Raw genomic sequence first — 16997 nt, 5'->3', positions numbered from 1 at the left:
CGCTCCTGCAATGTTTGAACGCATGATGGACACAGTTCTACGCGGCCTAAAATGGAAAACATGTCTCTGTTATCTAGATGACATCGTCATTTTCTCCTCTTCTTTTCGTCAGCATCTTGATCGTTTGTACGAAGTTTTGACGTGTATTTCCAGTGCTGGACTTCAGCTAAACACAAAAAATGCCATTTCGCCAACAAGAACATCAAGGTGTTGGGCCACCTTGTCAGCAAAGAGGGCGTTCGTCCGGATCCTGACAAGCTTGCTGACGTGATACGCTTCCCTCGGCCAGAAAATCAGAAACACCTACGAAGTTTCCTGGGCCTGGCATCCTACTTCCGCTGCTTCATTAGTCATTTTGCTGCCATCGCGTCGCCACTGCACAAGCTGCTGACATCCGGATAAACTTTCGCTTGGAACGACGACTGCAAGCGTGCCTTTTAAGCCCTCAAGAATGCTTTAACGTCTGACCCTGTTCTGTGTCATTTCGACGAGAACGCACCTACATGTCTGCACACCGACGCGAGCGGCCATGGCATTGGTGCAGTTCTCCTACAGCGGGATGCCACTTCACGGGAAAGAGTTATAGCGTATGCTAGTCGTGCTCTTACGACTGCTGAACAGAACTACTCCATAACTGAGCAGGAGTGCCTTGCTGTCGTTTGGGCCATACAAAAATTTCGACCGTATCTTTACGGACAAAACTTCACAGTGATTACAGACCACCACGCCTTGTGCTGGCTATCGACACTGAGAAACTTGTCTGGTCGCCTCGGTCGTTGGGTGCTCCGCCTGCAAGAGTACGATTTTGACGTCATCTATGAGTCTGGCAAAAGACACCAAGATGCAGATGCTCTCTCTCGCTGCCCCCTTCCACTGTCATCATCAAGTACGTCAGCTGATTGCTCGTCTGGTGGGCAAGGCACTGCGTCACCCCTCACATTATCACACCTTGCGGTTATCGAAACGCCGGCTTCAAATCGGTACACCGAGTTCACCACACGCCAGCGTGATGATCCATATTGCAATCGCATTATCCAACGCTTAAATGGCATGTCACCTACTCCTAATGCTAGATTGCGCCGACAACAACGGCAATTTAAGCTCGATAACAATGTGCTCCATCGTTACGTTTACACTACTGATGGACACCGCTGGGTTCCAGTACTTCCGCGTTCTCTACGTCATCAAGTCCTCGAAGCCTTTCACGACGACCCATGTGCAGGCCATTTAGGATTTCACAAAACACAAAGCCGCATCGGAAACCATTTCTTATGGCCGGGCATCTCTACCTTTGTGGCCAAGTACGTTGCATCTTGCCATCTGTGTCAACGGCGGAAGCGACCAACTTCGTCTCCTGCTGGCCTTCTGCAACCTATCCCGTGTCCCGAGACTCCTTTTGCCATCGTTGGCATAGACCTACTCGGACTTCTCCTCATCACGCCAGCAGGTAATCGTTGGATCGTGACTGCTGTCGACCACCTGACAAGGTACGCAGAGACTGCTGCACTACGCACAAGTTCTGCTTCAGACGTCGCAGACTTCTTTCTCAACGCCATTGTATTGCGTCACGGTGCACCTCGCGTTCTCCTGAGTGATCGCGGCAAGACGTTCCTGTCCACCATAATCGAAACCCTGCTCACAGCCTGTGGTCCAGTACATAAGATGACGTCAGCCTACCACCCCCAAACTAATGGGCTGACAGAGAGATTTCATCGGACACTAACAGACATGCTGTCGATGTACATCGCACCAAACCACGACAACTGGGATACCATTTTGCCTTTTGTGACGTTTGCCCATAACACTGCTGTTCAAAGAACTACTGGCTACTCACCTTTCTACCTCGTGAACGGCCGTTCACCGACATTCACCATCGACGTTTCTTTCCTAAATGTACCAACCGATGCCTCGGCAACCGTATCAGAGCAGTTCATCACAAGGCTCGAAGAATGTCGGCAACGGGCTCGCCTTAATACAGAAGCCAATCAGCAAGACCGCAAGCAACGCTACGACAGCTCTCATCGCGACGTCTCTTTCAGTCCTGGGGATGAACTGTTGCTTTAGACGCCCATTCGTACTCCAGGATTGTGTAACAAGTTTCAGTCATGCTTTATTTGGCCCTATACAATCAATGAACAAACGTCCCCAGTGAACTATCGTGTCACTCCCACCGACCTTTCTTAGGATCGTCGCTGTCGTGGTTCGGAGATTGTCCACGTATCACGTCTGAAGCCATTCGTTCGACGTTCCGTTTCCGTATAAGACGCATCCGGGCTTGCCGCTCACGCGTGGGGGGGAAATAAGTGTGAGCATTATTCATACGCGTCATCTTACCATATGTACATACTCATCATCACCAGTCTGACCTGTGCTGTGGGGCAGAGGCTCGGCAAGTAAAAGAGGTGTCTTGCAGCCAAAACGTTGCCTTACAATATATATATATATATATATATATATATATATATATATATATATATATATATATATATATATATATATATTCAGCCGGGGACCGGCCTTCAAGGCCGGTCCCCGGCTGAAACGTAGGAAAAATAACAAGTTTTCGTTTTGCCCGTCCTGCACTTTTTAGTGTGTAAATATATTTATTGTTACGTGGAAGATTTATTCACCGAGAGCTGGTCTTGCTAACGGCTTAGAGAGCGCACAGTCAAGCAGGCCAACGGGAGAAACTCGAGAGTCCAACCCACTACAACCACGTTGTCGTCTTCTTCATTTGGGTGCCAATTCAGCTGTGTTGGGGCGACAGTTCCATACACGTATCATCACCCCGGCCCGTAAAGCACCGTCTCGGTGCCTGTTAAATGAGCGAGTCGGCGTTGTAGGGCTTGAGCCGAGAAACGTGGACTACTTCCGTTTTGGGTGCAGCAGCTGATGAGTTTGTGGTAGCGGCAATCTCGTAGGTCACAGGTGTGACCAGAGAATGACTCGGTAGGGCCCAGCGTATCGCGATAGTAGTTTCTCACAGAGGCCAACACGTCGAGATGGGAGCCATAGGAGAACAAGAGAACCCGCAGAAAAAACGCCATCTCTATGTCGACGGTCATAAAGAGACTTCTGTGCTGTCTGCGACGACGATAACCGAGCACGCGCTACCGCACGTGCCGTGAGGGCATGGGTGATTGCATCCTGAGCGTATGAGGTGGAGGATGGGTGGTCTGATGAAAGCAGTGTGTCGAAGGGCAGTAAGGGATGACGTCCGAAGAGTAGATAAAAAGGGGAGTAGCCCGCTGTTTCATGACGCGACGAGTTATAGGCGAAGGTTACGAACGGAAGAGCTATGTCCCAATCAGTGTGGTCGGTAGATACGTACATGGAAAGCATGTCCGTCAATGTATGGTTTAGTCGCTCCGTAAGGCCGTTAGTCTGAGGGTGGTAAGATGTGGTGAAGTTGTGCCGGGTAGCACAAGATCGGAGTAGATCATCAACCACACGAGATAGAAAGTAGCGACCACGGTCTGTGAGCAGGTGAGTCGGAGCGCCATGCTGAAGAATAATGTCATACAGCAGGAAGTCGGTAACGTTGGTTGCGCAGCTGGTTGGTAGCGCTCGAGTGATTTCATACCGAGTGGCATAGTCTGTGGCCACTGCAATCCATTTATTTCCAGTTGTATAAGTAGGAAGGGGCCTAGCAAGTCCAACCCCACTCAATAAAATGGCTCGGCTGGAACTTTAATAGGTTGAAGTAGACCAGCAGGGGGAGTCGTAGGCTTCTTTCGGCGCTGGCAGAGGTCACAAGATGCGACGTAACGGCGAACAGAGCGGTACAGACCCTTCCAGAATACTCGTCGTCGAATGCGGTCGTAAGTTCTGGAGACTCCTAGATGTCCAGAAGTTGGAGCGTCGTGGAATTGTCGCAGAACATCCTTTCGCAGGTGATGCGGTACGACGAGTAAAAGTTCCGCGCCGTCGGGGTGTAAGTTGCGGCGGTACAAAACGTTGTCTTGAAGCAGGTATCTGCTAAGAGAAGGGTCAGCATAACGCGATTGAATGTGGTCAATGATGGTGAGCAGCGATGGATCTCGACGCTGTTCGTCAGCCACGTTCAGAAAGTCAGTGATGGCTAAAACGCAGGCATCGGATTCCAAATCAGTGGAGCTAGGTGGATCAACAAGGTGCCGGGATAAGCAGTCAGCATCGCTGTGCAGCTTTCCAGATTTGTAAACAACCGAGGACGTGTACTCCTGTAATCGAAGTGCCCATCGGCCGAGTCTTCCTGTAGGGTCCTTAAGCGCCGACAGCCAGCAAAGCGCATGATGGTCCGTGATGACTGCGAACGGACGTCCGTATAAATACGGACGGAATTTCGCAATAGCCCAAACGAGGGCTAAGCATTCCCGCTCAGTGATGGAATAATTTTGTTCCGCTTGCGACAAAAGGCGGCTAGCGTAGGCTATCACACGGTTGGTGCCATTCTGTATCTGAGCGAGTATAGCACCAATGCCATGGCCGCTTGCATCGGTGCGAAGCTCTGTTCGAGCCGCTGGATTAAAATGAGCCAACACAGGTGGTGATGTGAGGGCGGTAATTAGCGACGCGAAGGAATGTTCTTGGTCCCTTCCCCAAGAAAAGGCCACATTCTTTTTGAGGAGATCCGTGAGGGGCCTAGCAATATCCGCGAAATTGAAGACAAAGCGGCGGAAGTATGAGCAGAGCCCAATAAAACTGCGAACTTCTTGTGTGGAACGCGGAACCGGGAATTCTCGGACTGCACGGACTTTGTCAGGGTCGGGTTGAACACCAGTGGCGTCAACAAGGTGGCCGAGTAGTTTAAGTTGCCAACGTCCAAATGAGCATTTAGACGAATTCAGTTGGAGACCAGCGCAACGAAAAACGTCGAGAATCGCCGAGAGACGAGACAGGTGGCTTTCGAAGGAGGGCGAGAAAACTATTACATCATCCAGATAGCAGAGGCAGGTCGACCATTTGAAACCGCGAAGAAGAGAGTCCATCGTACGTTCAAAAGTAGCCGGGGATTGCACAACCCAAAAGGCATGACCTTGAATTGGTAAAGGCCGTAGGGTGTGATGAATGCTGTCTTCTCGCGGTCGCGGTCGTCGACCGAAATTTGGCAGTATCCGGATCGAAGGTCAAGGGACGAGAAATAGTTGGCGCCGTGGAGGCAGTCGAGCGCACCATTGATTCAAGGTAAAGGATAAACGTCCTTCTTGGTGATCCGATTCAGGTGGCGATAGTCGACGCAAAAACACTAGGTGTTGTCCTTCTTTTTAACTAAGACCACAGGGGAGGCCCAAGGACTCGATGAAGGCTCTATGACGTCTTTACTCAGCATTTTCTCGACCTCCGTCTGTATTACTTGGCGCTCAGCATGTGACACGCTATAAGGGCGTTTGTGGAGTGGACTGGCGTCGCCGGTGTCGATGCGGTGGGTTACGGCACTTGTACGGCCAAGGGACGGTCGTCGACGTCAAAGATATCCAGGTAAGAAAATAGAACACCCCGGAGCGCCGCAGCTTGGGAAGGTAAGAGGGTCGCTGGATATCATTTTGTCGAGGAACGCCTATTTTGCGACGTGATGACAGGTTTCGTCATGGTCTTAGTGTCAGGTGTAAAAGAACAAATTGAACATTCATCAAGGATGGAAAGATCGGCTAAAGTGATGCCTTGGGGAAGCACTTGGGTCGACGTAGAGAAGTTCAGAACTGGAAGTAGCACCGTGTTGTTAGCAACAACCACTATAGTATGTGGTAGTGAGATGTGGTGCGTAAGGGTCAAATCAATGAGGGGAGCTACCAGATAGTCTCCATCAGGAACGGACGGGAAGGGCCAGAGAGGAATGTACATAGCAGCCTGGGGCGGTAGCCGTAGAGACTCCACGGATTGTAGCCGAGTGCGACTTGGAGAAGTGAAATCGGAGCACAAAGGCAATTCGAGCCATAAGATACCGGTAGAACAATCGATGAGGGCGGAGTGGGTGGTTAAGAAGTCAATTCCAAGGATGACTTCGTGTGGGCAAGCATCGAGGACTGCGAAGAGAACGGAAGTGTGGTGGCCAGCAACAGTAACGCGGGCAGTGCACATACCAAGCACCGATGTTCGACTTCCGTTGGCAACTCGAACAGTAGAGAACATAGCTGGTAGGAGAACCTTTTTCAGGTGAGATCGAAGTGTAGAACTCATAACAGATACTTGGGCACCAGTGGCAATTAGAGCAGTAACGGCGTGGCCATCAACGAACACCCGAAGTAAATTGCGTCCTGAATTTGTAGCCGGTTGAGGGTTTTCGTTCCGAGTCGTCAACGCAGCGCCACCTCCAGGAGCTGCACTCGTCAGTTTCCCGGGGAATGGGCACAATAAGCCGGTGACGGAGAGCGGCGGCGTTGAGGGGAGCGTGACGGCCGACCCTGAGGTGACGGCGAGCGGCTAGACCAGTTTCTCTGGGCGACGACGTCAGCGTAGGACGGTTCGGAGCGTGGAAATGAACGGCGAGCTGGGGTCCAGAGTATGGTCATCCGGGAAACCGGGTTGCGAATAGTGTCCGCGGTCCTGACGGCGATCTACATTACGAAAGCTTGGCCGGAAATACCACCTGTTGCGGCAATGGCGGGAGATGTGCCTAACTCGAGAGCAAGAAAAGCAGATGGGTCGATCATCGTGCGTGCGCCACTCAGATGGATTTCGGTAGCGTGGTGGAAACCGAGGAGTCGAAGCTGCCGCAGCGACAAATGGAGCAGAGAGGTGGTCAGCGTTGTGGACGGGAGTGCTCATGGGCTGCGGCATAAGTCTGGCGGGCTGGGGAACCTGGACGCCCAGGTTAGCAAACTCCTGACGTACGACGGCTTGAATAAGCGAGACTGTTGCCCAGTTGTCTTGCGCAGGGGGCTGATAGGAAGCGGGTTCAATGGCTTCCAGCTCCTGGCGAACAATTCTTGCGATATTGGCAGGAGGCGCAAGTGAACGGGGCGCTGCAGAATCCTCGCAAGACGAAGTCGCAGCAGTGTTTGGTAGTCTTGCGATGTGGTGGGTGATTCGCCTGCTTTTAGCTTGCTCAAATCGCCGGCATTCAGATATGATGGAGTCGACAGTGGTGCAGTTTTGCACATTAGTATGTTAAAAGCATCATCAGCAATGCCTTTCAACACGTTGCTGATCTTGTCCGCCTCGGACATGTTTTTGTCAGTCTTCCGGCACAGTGCCAGTACGTCTTGGATGTACGTGACATACGACTCCGTCGATGATTTAAGACGCGACGCGAGTTCCTGCCTGGCTGCCGTCTGAAGAGCAACTGACCGACCGAACAAATCGCGAAGCTTTTGCTTGCATGTGTCCCAGCTGGTTAATTCTTCTTCATGCGTCTCATACCAGGCGCGTGCCGTACCCCGTAGGTAGAATAGAATATTTGCCAGCATAAGCGTTTCATCCCACCTGTAGTGCTTGCTGACGCGCTCGAATAATGCGAGCAATTCTTCGACGTCCGTGCTGTCCGTCCCGGAAAACGTGCCAGGGTCGAGAAGATGGGGGGGAATCACAGGTGATGGAGCCGGTGCGGATGGCGAGGCCTGAGTGCCAGTTTCAGGCATCGCGGCTGGACAAATCTGGCGTCCACTGCGGAGTTCCAGAGCTGGGTTGTGTGAAGACCCAACACCTTCCACTAAAAGATGTTACGGGGAAGATTTATTCACCGAGAGCTGGTCTTGCTAACGGCTTAGAGAGCGCACAGTCAAGCAGGCCAACGGGAGAAACTCGAGAGTCCAACCCACTACAACCACGTTGTCGTCTTCTTCATTTGGGTGCCAATTCAGCTGTGTCGGGGCGACAGTTCCATACACGTATCAATATATATATATATATATATATATATATATATATATATATATATATATATATATATATATATATATATATATATATATATATATATATATATATATATATATATATATATATATATATATATACCAGGTTCTTTGAACGTCATTCACGCTGGACCCGACGTATTGTAGGCAAAAAAGGGGCGACGAAACTTTCGTGGAAGCGTCTTTACTAAACGTTTTCAGCTGGTGGACCAGCCTTCGTCAGAGTAATGTGACAACAGTTCATACATGGCTTTAAAAGCTCCTTTCAATAACAGGTCAGCGCCATCTGCTCTGGTTAGCATTACAATGCGCATCATAAAATGTCAAGTACTTCAGAAAAAAAAGAAAAAAAAGACAAAAAAAGACAAAAATACGAAAACCAGAAGGGTACATACATACTAAAGACATAGTTAAAGATTCCCTTACATGTAGAGTGACGTGATACCATGCTTATACGTAGTTAAGAGATGTAGATGTGTAATGACATTGCTTGGCAGCATAAGAACAATTTTAGTGATATGTGAACGTATAATGGAAGCCACTGTGAAATGGTTGAAGATGATAAAAAATAAAAAAAATAAAAAGGGCAGACATAGAAGGCATGATTTAGGTGGTACAATTTGAAACCAGTGCATCATCGCTCTTAATCTATGGAAAGACAGGTCAGTTTTCCTTTGTTTTCGTTGATTCCAGCTAAAACAGTGTTAAATTTATGAATGAGATATGATTTGCGCAGTTCACGATCATGGCTGGTGCGGAATCCCGATTCTAGTATCGTGACGTTGAGGTTACTAAATGAGTGGCCGGGCATGTTCACATGCTTTGATAATGGAAGGTTTGGTTGGGTTTTAGCATGCGATCTGTGATTGTTGAAACGTATTCTGAATGGGGTTTCAGTGTGGCCTATGTATTGCATATGGCAGGTGCCACACTCAAGTAAATACACTACATTGGATGAATCACAATTAAAGCTTCCCCTAATTGTGAAAATGAATTGGTTAGATGTGCTGGTGGCTGTTAATGACGGTTCTATGTGAGGACAAACTTTACAACGGGGTTTGTTGCAGCGGCTACAACCAGTACGGTCAGTAGTAGCAATTTTAGATGACGTCAGGATGTCACCTATGTTTTTTGAGCGCCTATACACTACTCGAGGGGGTTCAGGAAAGACCGCTTTTAGTCTGTCGCTTTGGGTGAGGATGTTGTAATGGTGACGCAGTATACCTTGAACTTTGGGGATGGACGCTGAGTGTGTTAGTACTAAATTGGCTGACTGAAGCTTGTTGCTTTTTATGCTACCTTTTAAACAGTCCATTCGATCGCGTCCTCTGGCTCGGTGTATCGCGTCGTCAATAATTTTTTCTGGATATTTTCGCTTAAGAAGCTTCTTTTTCAGATCATGGCAGCAAGAATTGAAATCTTGATCTTCAGAGCATATGCGCCTAAAGCGCTGTGCCTGGCTATATGGAATTCCAGTCTTCCAATGGCGCACGTGGCTACTTTCAAAATGAAGAAACTGCTGATTATCGGTTGGCTTTTTAAAAAGCTTCGTAATTAGGCGTCCATGGGAAATGGCAATCCTGACGTCGAGAAAGGCTACAGACAAGGGTGAGTAAGTATGGGAGAATGTTATAGCGGGATGTACCTGGTTGAATTTAGCTATAAACTTTAGAAGTTCTGTTTCACCATGTGTCCAAATAAAAAATATGTCATCGATGTAGCGTTTGAAATGCTCCGGCTTTAGTGGCACACTCTTAAGAAACGAGTCTTCGAGCACTCCCATGAAGATGTTTGCGTATGTAGGGCCTATCTTTGTACCCATCGATGTTCCACTGATCTGTACGTAATGAGAGCCATTGAATTCGAAGTTATTCAACTCGAGAATGAGCTTCAGCAATGTTTCGAGAGTTGACGTGTCAATTAGTTTGTCAGATTTCGAGTGGTCATATGAATCTAAAACAGCCTGTATACCGTCCTTGTGGGGTATGTTAGTGTAGAGGGATGTGACGTCCATCGTCACCAGAAGCGAACCATCAGGCACTGTTAGGCGTGATATACCATTAAGAAAATCGTTGGTATCCTTAACAAAGGAAGCGAATGTGGGCGGAAGAAATTTTATCAAACTCTCAGTGTAACGAGATATGTTTTCTGTTACTGTTCGAATGCCAGGAACAATGGGACGGCCTGGATTTCCTGACTTGTGTATCTTTGGGAGCAGGTAAAATCTTCCGGCAACAGGGCTAAGCGGAATGAGGCTGCGTGCTGTCTTATCGTCAACCCTTTTCTTTTTTACTAATGCCTTAATGGTGTCTTTTATGATGACAAGAAAGTCAGTAGTAGGATCAGCGGGAAGTTGTTTGTAAAAAGCATTGTCAGATAACTGTCGTACGGCTTCTTTTATGTAACTTTCTTTGCCCATTATCGCAATCGAGCCGCCCTTGTCTGCTGGTTTTATGATAATATCATCACGTGCATTTAAACTTTTAAGAGCGTCAAATTCACCGGCAGAAGGGTTTTTTTGGAACGGGCTACGCGTTTTGTAAGCGTTGAGCACATCACGCGAGACAGCTTTGATGTAAAGGTCTAGGCATTTATCCCTTTGCGAGGCGGGCGTCCATTGTGTCGCGGACGGTACAGCCGGGCGAGCTCCCTTGTTGCTAGCATGGTCGTGAAAATACTCTTTTAGCCTCAGATTACGAGCGAAATTATCTATATCCTTCATCAACTGAAATTCATCAAACCCGCCAGAAGTTGGACAGAAGTTCAGGCCTTTTGAAAGAACCCTTTCCTCTGCAGGGAGGATGGTAACGTCAGAAAGGTTGACTATATTGGCGTCTTGTTGGCTTATCTCCGGCAATGTTTCAGGTGTTCTGATTAAAGCAATTGGCGAACTCCTCATTTTTTTCATGTAGGGTGCTGCTGGAACATCGTCCCGCAATAGTTTCCGAGCTTTTATTTTGCCTAAGGCGTTTAGCTTTCTTTCCTCATGTACATTCAGCAAATGTGCTTCGTGAGTAACGAGTTGCCTGGATAGAGTAGTTTCTTCTTTCAGAAGCTTATCAATTGACGTTTCATAGTGATTTATGATAATGCGAATAAGCTCAAGTGAAGCATTGGTCAGCACATCCCGCCACCTAAGCCCATTTGCATTTGACAGGGTTCACATAAAGCCTAAGACCTTTGGGAATTTTAGAAGCATTTACATATTCCCTGAGGCACGCAACATGCTGTTCCGCGCGAATGCGTTTTTCAGTCACCTTCCGGCACTTAAGAAAACATGCAGAAGCAGTACCTAAATTTTGATTACCAGAGAAGTCCTGTAGTCACTGGCTACTTGCGGCTGGATTGTTCGGAGACTTGGAGCTCCGAACGTAGGTTGACACTCTGTCTCTTGATCTTGAATTCTGTTTCGGGGAGATTGGGGGCTGTTCTGCCGAGTGGTCACACCAGGACGCCACGTTGCTCACCAGGACGCCACGAGCATCGTGGCGTCCTGGTGAGCAACGTGGCATAGAGCATCGTGGCGTCCTGGTCACACCAGGACGCCACGATGCTCTAACCACTGAGTGGTTAGAGCATCGTGGATGGAGGGAGGGCCGCTGTGATAGCTCAGTGGTTAGAGCATCGAACGCGTAATTCGAAGGTCGTAGGTTCGATTCCTGCTCACAGTTGGTAATTTTTTCATCCACTTTTCTTTCTTCTTATTTTCATTCCATTGGTTTTAATAACTTCCCCTGTACATTCCTTGGCATTACTGTCTGTTATATCTCATTAATATTGTGTTAAAACACGGAAAAACGAGCCCTTAGGTATACACTTCTTTCCCTTATTTCATTGAACGAGGGTCTCGTACTGGCAGACTAGTGTGTTTAGGTTGTATAAGAGGGACAAATAATCAGCTGCCCGTTCATAATAAGTTCACGTGCTACGTGACGCCAAACATGCGCATAAGAGTGTTTTCACACTCGTTGTTTGGCTTATAGATGGCGCTGACTGTCGCTCCTACTTCTAAATTAACAGATAAACCCAAAAAAGTGGATGGAGGGAGGGCCGCTGTGATAGCTCAGTGGTTAGAGCATCGAACGCGTAATTCGAAGGTCGTAGGTTCGATTCCTGCTCACAGTTAGTAATTTTTTCATCCACTTTTCTTTCTTCTTATTTTCATTCCATTGGTTTTAATAACTTCCCCTGTACATTCCTTGGCATTACTGTCTGTTATATCTCATTAATATTTTATATATATATATATATATATATATATATATATATATATATATAAAGGAGAGAAGTGTATACCTAAGAGCATCGAACACGTTATTCGAAGGTTGTAGGTTCGATTCCTGCTCACAGCTGGTAATTTTTTCATCCACTTTTCTTTCTTCTTTCTTCTTATTTACATTCCATTGGTTCTAATAACTTCCCCTGTACATTCCTTGGCATTACTGTCTGTTATATCTCATATATATATATATATATATATATATATATATATATATATATATATATATATATATATATATATATATATATATATATATATATATATATATATATATATATATATATTGTAGCGAAGCTTCCGAACTCTGAAATGGGTCGAACTCTTGAGTACCTCCTAGTGAGGCCACCCAACAAGGACGCCGCTCGCGCTGAGAGCCCGTGCTTGGCTGTGACTGTCGCCATTGTATATTCTCGCTCGTTGCCGGCTAATAAACGCCTTAACAATTTGGTGGAGGTGCTGCGATCCCCGTCTATGCCTTTGGAGCTACGATCACGTACCCTGCTATCTACTATGTACCACGACGCTTCTCAGCAAACGCTTCCTCCAATGCCACCCCCTTGTCCCGGTGTCCCCAGAATCCGCGATCCACCCATCTTCACTGGCGCTAATGGCACTGACGTGAAGGACTGGCTCGCCATTTACGAGCGCGTGAGCGTCCCCAACAAATGGGACGAAGACGGCAAGCTGACCAACTTGGTATTCTACCTTACGGGTGTTGCCAGTTTGTGGTACAACAACCACGCGTCCGATTTTGCCACCTGGTCCGATTTTAAGACCGCAATCGTCAACGTCTTCGGCCGCCCTGCTGTTGGCAAGCTGCAAGCCAAGCAGCGCTTACGTGAACGTGCTCAGGAGGCTGGTGAGTCATTCACCAGCTATATTGAAGACGTCCTGGACCTATGCAACAAATCTAATCACACCATGTCTGAGTCTGACAAGATCCGAAACATGATGAAAGGCATTGACGATGATGCCTTCACGATGCTGCTCGCCAAAAACCCCGGCACAGTGGCTGACGTCCTCACACTGTGCCAGAGCTACGAGGAGCTCCGCCGGCAGCGTTCGATGACGCGACGCTCCCCACCACGAGCTGCAACGCTTGCTGGCTCGGAGGCCAGTTGTGACCAAGTGGCGTTGATGGCAGACCTAAAGTCCTTCATCCGTGAGGAAATCGCGAGTCAGTTCTTGCTGCTGCCCTTTGCCCACCAACCGGCTGTTCAACAATTGGCTACTACCCTTTCTCCCGCTCCGCCACGGTGGTCTAGTGGCTAAGGTACTCGGCTGCTGACCCGCAGGTCGCGGGTTCAAATCCCGGCTGCGGCGGCTGCATTTCCAATGGAGGCGGAAATGTTGTAGGCCCGTGTGCTCAGATTTGGGCGCACGTTAAAGAACCCCAGGTGGTCGAAATTTCCGGAGCCCTTCACTACGGCGTCTCTCATAATCATATGGTGGCTTTGGGACGTTAAACCCCACATATCAATCAATCAATCAATCAATGTGTTTTTGTAATTGATGGTGTTGAAACTAGTGATTCATTTGTTATTTCTAACGCTTTCAATGATCATTTTAAATCTGTTTTTACGAGGGATAACGGTGTCCTGGAAACATTTGATGTGGCAAGCCCACCCCTTCCGGATATCATCATAAGTGAAGAGGGAGTTCTTAATCTGCTTTTAAAACTGGATGTTAAGAAATCTTCAGGTCCGGATGGAATACCGAATGAGTTCTTAAAGCGCTACGCACAATGGGTTTCAAAGTACCTAACAATTCTCTTTTCTAAATCTCTGAAAGATGGTCAAGTTCCGGATGACTGGGTAACTGCTAAAGTCAAGCCCTTACATAAGAGTGGAGATCCCCATTCTGTTACTAACTATCGGCCGATCTCATTAATTTCAACTTCCTGTAAACTCATTGAGCATATAATACATAAGCACATTTCAGACTTCCTAGATAAGCACAATATTTTGTCAGATTCACAACACGGATTCAGGAAAGGATTTTCTACTTGTACTCAGCTGGTAACAACAGTACATGATTTTGCGCTATCTATAAATTCCGGAAAACAGGTAGATGCAATTTTTATGGATTTTGCTAAAGCTTTCGATACGGTCTCACACAATAAATTACTCTTCAAACTTGATTTAATTCTTAAAAATACCCAGCTTCTAAACTGGATTTCTGGTTATCTTTTGAATCGAAAACAATACGTCTCTTTCAATGAACATTGTTCTCGTACAGTACCGGTTGACTCGGGAGTGCCCCAAGGCTCCGTGCTTGGGCCGCTCTTCTTTTTGTTGTTTATAAATGACATATCACATGATATACCTGTAAAAGTCAAGTTATATGCGGATGACTGCATTCTATACTCGGAAGTTGAAAACCATACCGACCAAATTCATTTAAACGACGCATTTCAAAAGGTCATTCGTTGGTGTGATAAATGGCAGATGTCAGTTAATTTTAAAAAGACTGTTTTCATGAAAATTTCCCACAAACGTACCCCTCTTCATTTTGCATATTCAGCCAATAATGTTTTTTTGCAGGAGGTACAACACTACAAGTACCTTGGTCTTTGGATTTCGAATGACCTAAACTGGACAAGACATATTAATACTGTAATAAGCTCGTGCAATTACAAGCTATTTTATCTTAGACGAGCTCTCAAGCTTTCAACCCCCGCCGTTCGCCTTATTGCTTTTAATGCAATTGTTCAACCTTCTTTAGATTATGCTTCCATAATCTGGTACCCTCACACCAGAAAAAACATTAGCGAAATGGAAAAAATTCAAAAGAGAGCTGTTAGATTTATTTATAACAGTTTCGGCCGCACTTCAATAACACGTTTATTATCAAAAGCCAATCTTTCAACACCTACTCAAAGGAATAAAGTATTAAGATTGAAATTTTTCTTTCAGTTAGTTAAAGGTTATTATAAGTTAGACTTATCACACATACTTAATTTCTCCACGGGATATGCCACAAGACAGAGGCATTCCCTTACAATAACCCCATTCTCCACCCGTAATAACACGTTCAAATATTCATTTTTTCCGAGGACAATCATCGAATGGAATAACCTTAGTAATGAAGTTGTTTCCCAGTCTTCCTTGAATCTTTTTGCTGCGCAGCTCCAGCAGTGAGTGTCTGATATGTGATCCTGCTTTTTATTTCTATCACTGTAGCAATTCCCCACTCGTGACCAACTTGAATATAGCGCTGATTTCATTATATGCCCTTATGACTGTTCATTGCAAACCATTGTCTTTTTGTGTACATACCTCACCTGTTTTATATTTACTTGTTTGCCGATTTGTTAATTTAGCAAATGTGTATCCACCCTGCTAAAACCCTATGTTAGGGTTGCAGTATTCATAAATAAATAAAAAATAAATAAATAAATAAATACTACCTTTCTCCCTCTCATCCACCGAGCGATTGAACAGGAAATAGTGGAGGTAATGCCTGCGTACCACCCCCCACAGCCTCCGGCTACTGCGTCCCTGAGTTACGCGCAAGTGGTCGCCAGGCTGCCCCAAGTGGTTCCAGCACCCGCCCCTCTGACTTACGCCGAAGCTGCCGCTCGACCTCCGTCCTTTGCAGCGGGTATGCCCGCTACGTATGTTGACGTAATCCCTCAGCCTCAGATTCAGTCCACCATGCAGCCACCGTTCCGTCCATCGGCCCTTGGGACATGGGTGAGACCTACCCCAGTGAACAGATGGCGCACACCCGACAACCGGCCCATCTGCTTTGCCTGAGGTTACGCCGGTCACGTGGCCCGTTATTGCCATCTTGTACAGCCGGCTCCAATTTCTTCACCTGTTGCTGGCCAACTCAGCCGTGCTTATCTAGAAGAACCGTCGTCTATGCCACCTCGATCTCGCCCAGGTCCATCTCGAAGATTGCCGTCTCCACGACGTCGTTCCCTGTCCCCCATGCGGCCAAGTGCGGCTGCTCATGAGCGGGAAAACTAGTCGTCGCTGTCCCCGAGGCAAGGACTGCGACGCTATCGCAATGTGAAAGCCCTCAGAGCAGCCCCTCGAATGTCATTGACGTGCTTGTGGACGGTGTTTGTGCATCGGCTCTTATTGACACTGGAGCTGCCGTATCAGTTATGGACGAAAAACTCTGCCGCTTACTACAAAAAGTGACGACACCACTTTCTGGGTTGTCCCTCCGTACTGCAAGTGTGCATCGTATTCATCCTACAGCAGGGTGCACAGCTCGCGTTGTCATCCAGGACGTTCTGTATGTCGCCCAATTCATCATCATTCCGGCATGCTCTCATGACGTCATCCTGGAATGGGACTTTCTCTCCCGCCATGACGCCGTCATCCATTGTGCCCCCGCCGAAATTGAGCTCTCACCCTTCTCGCATTTACGCCAGAAGACAGTCCCTCGACACTGAGCAAGATTCTAACGAAAGACGATGCAACAGTGCCTCCAAACTCGACGACGGCTGTGTCTGTCTACTGCGCCGGTCTCTCCGACACCAGTGCACTTGTTTCGCCATCTGACCGCGCTTGCAGCAGGAAAGGGTTGATAGTACCTTTCGCGACCGTGCAGGTCAACGAGGGCAACGCTGCTATTTTTGTAACCAACCCGTCCCCGTACACTGTTACCTTGCTTCGAGGGGAATGTCTCGGCAGAGTGGAACCAGTCGACGACGCACAAGTCCTGGACGTACCCGATGACACGTGCTGTCCCAGGTCGCGTACCATCAATGCTGTTTCCACTTCTGATTCGTCATCTGCTGATGTATTTGGTCCCTCCATCGCTGACAACCTTACGGCCGTACAGCGTTCTCAACTTCTGGACCTATTGCAAGAATATCGTTCTTCTTTCGATGTCGGACGAAGTTCTTTCGGTCGCACGTCCGT

General features: G+C 47.5%; 2 non-coding genes across 2 annotated transcripts; both read left to right on the top strand.

Annotated features, from left to right (window-relative positions):
* The first annotated feature begins 11433 nt into the window (after positions 1-11433).
* On the top strand, positions 11434-11506 carry TRNAT-CGU (transfer RNA threonine (anticodon CGU)). Its single transcript has one exon. It is a non-coding gene; the product is annotated as a tRNA-Thr (tRNA).
* Positions 11507-11887: 381 nt separating this feature from the next.
* Positions 11888-11960, top strand: TRNAT-CGU (transfer RNA threonine (anticodon CGU)). Its single transcript has one exon. It is a non-coding gene; the product is annotated as a tRNA-Thr (tRNA).
* Positions 11961-16997: the final 5037 nt, after the last annotated feature.

This window comes from Rhipicephalus microplus, chromosome 10 (assembly GCF_043290135.1).
Source record: "Rhipicephalus microplus isolate Deutch F79 chromosome 10, USDA_Rmic, whole genome shotgun sequence".
In the NCBI taxonomy this organism is placed as follows: Eukaryota; Metazoa; Arthropoda; class Arachnida; order Ixodida; family Ixodidae; genus Rhipicephalus; species Rhipicephalus microplus.
This window is presented reverse-complemented; position numbering and strand designations above follow the sequence as displayed.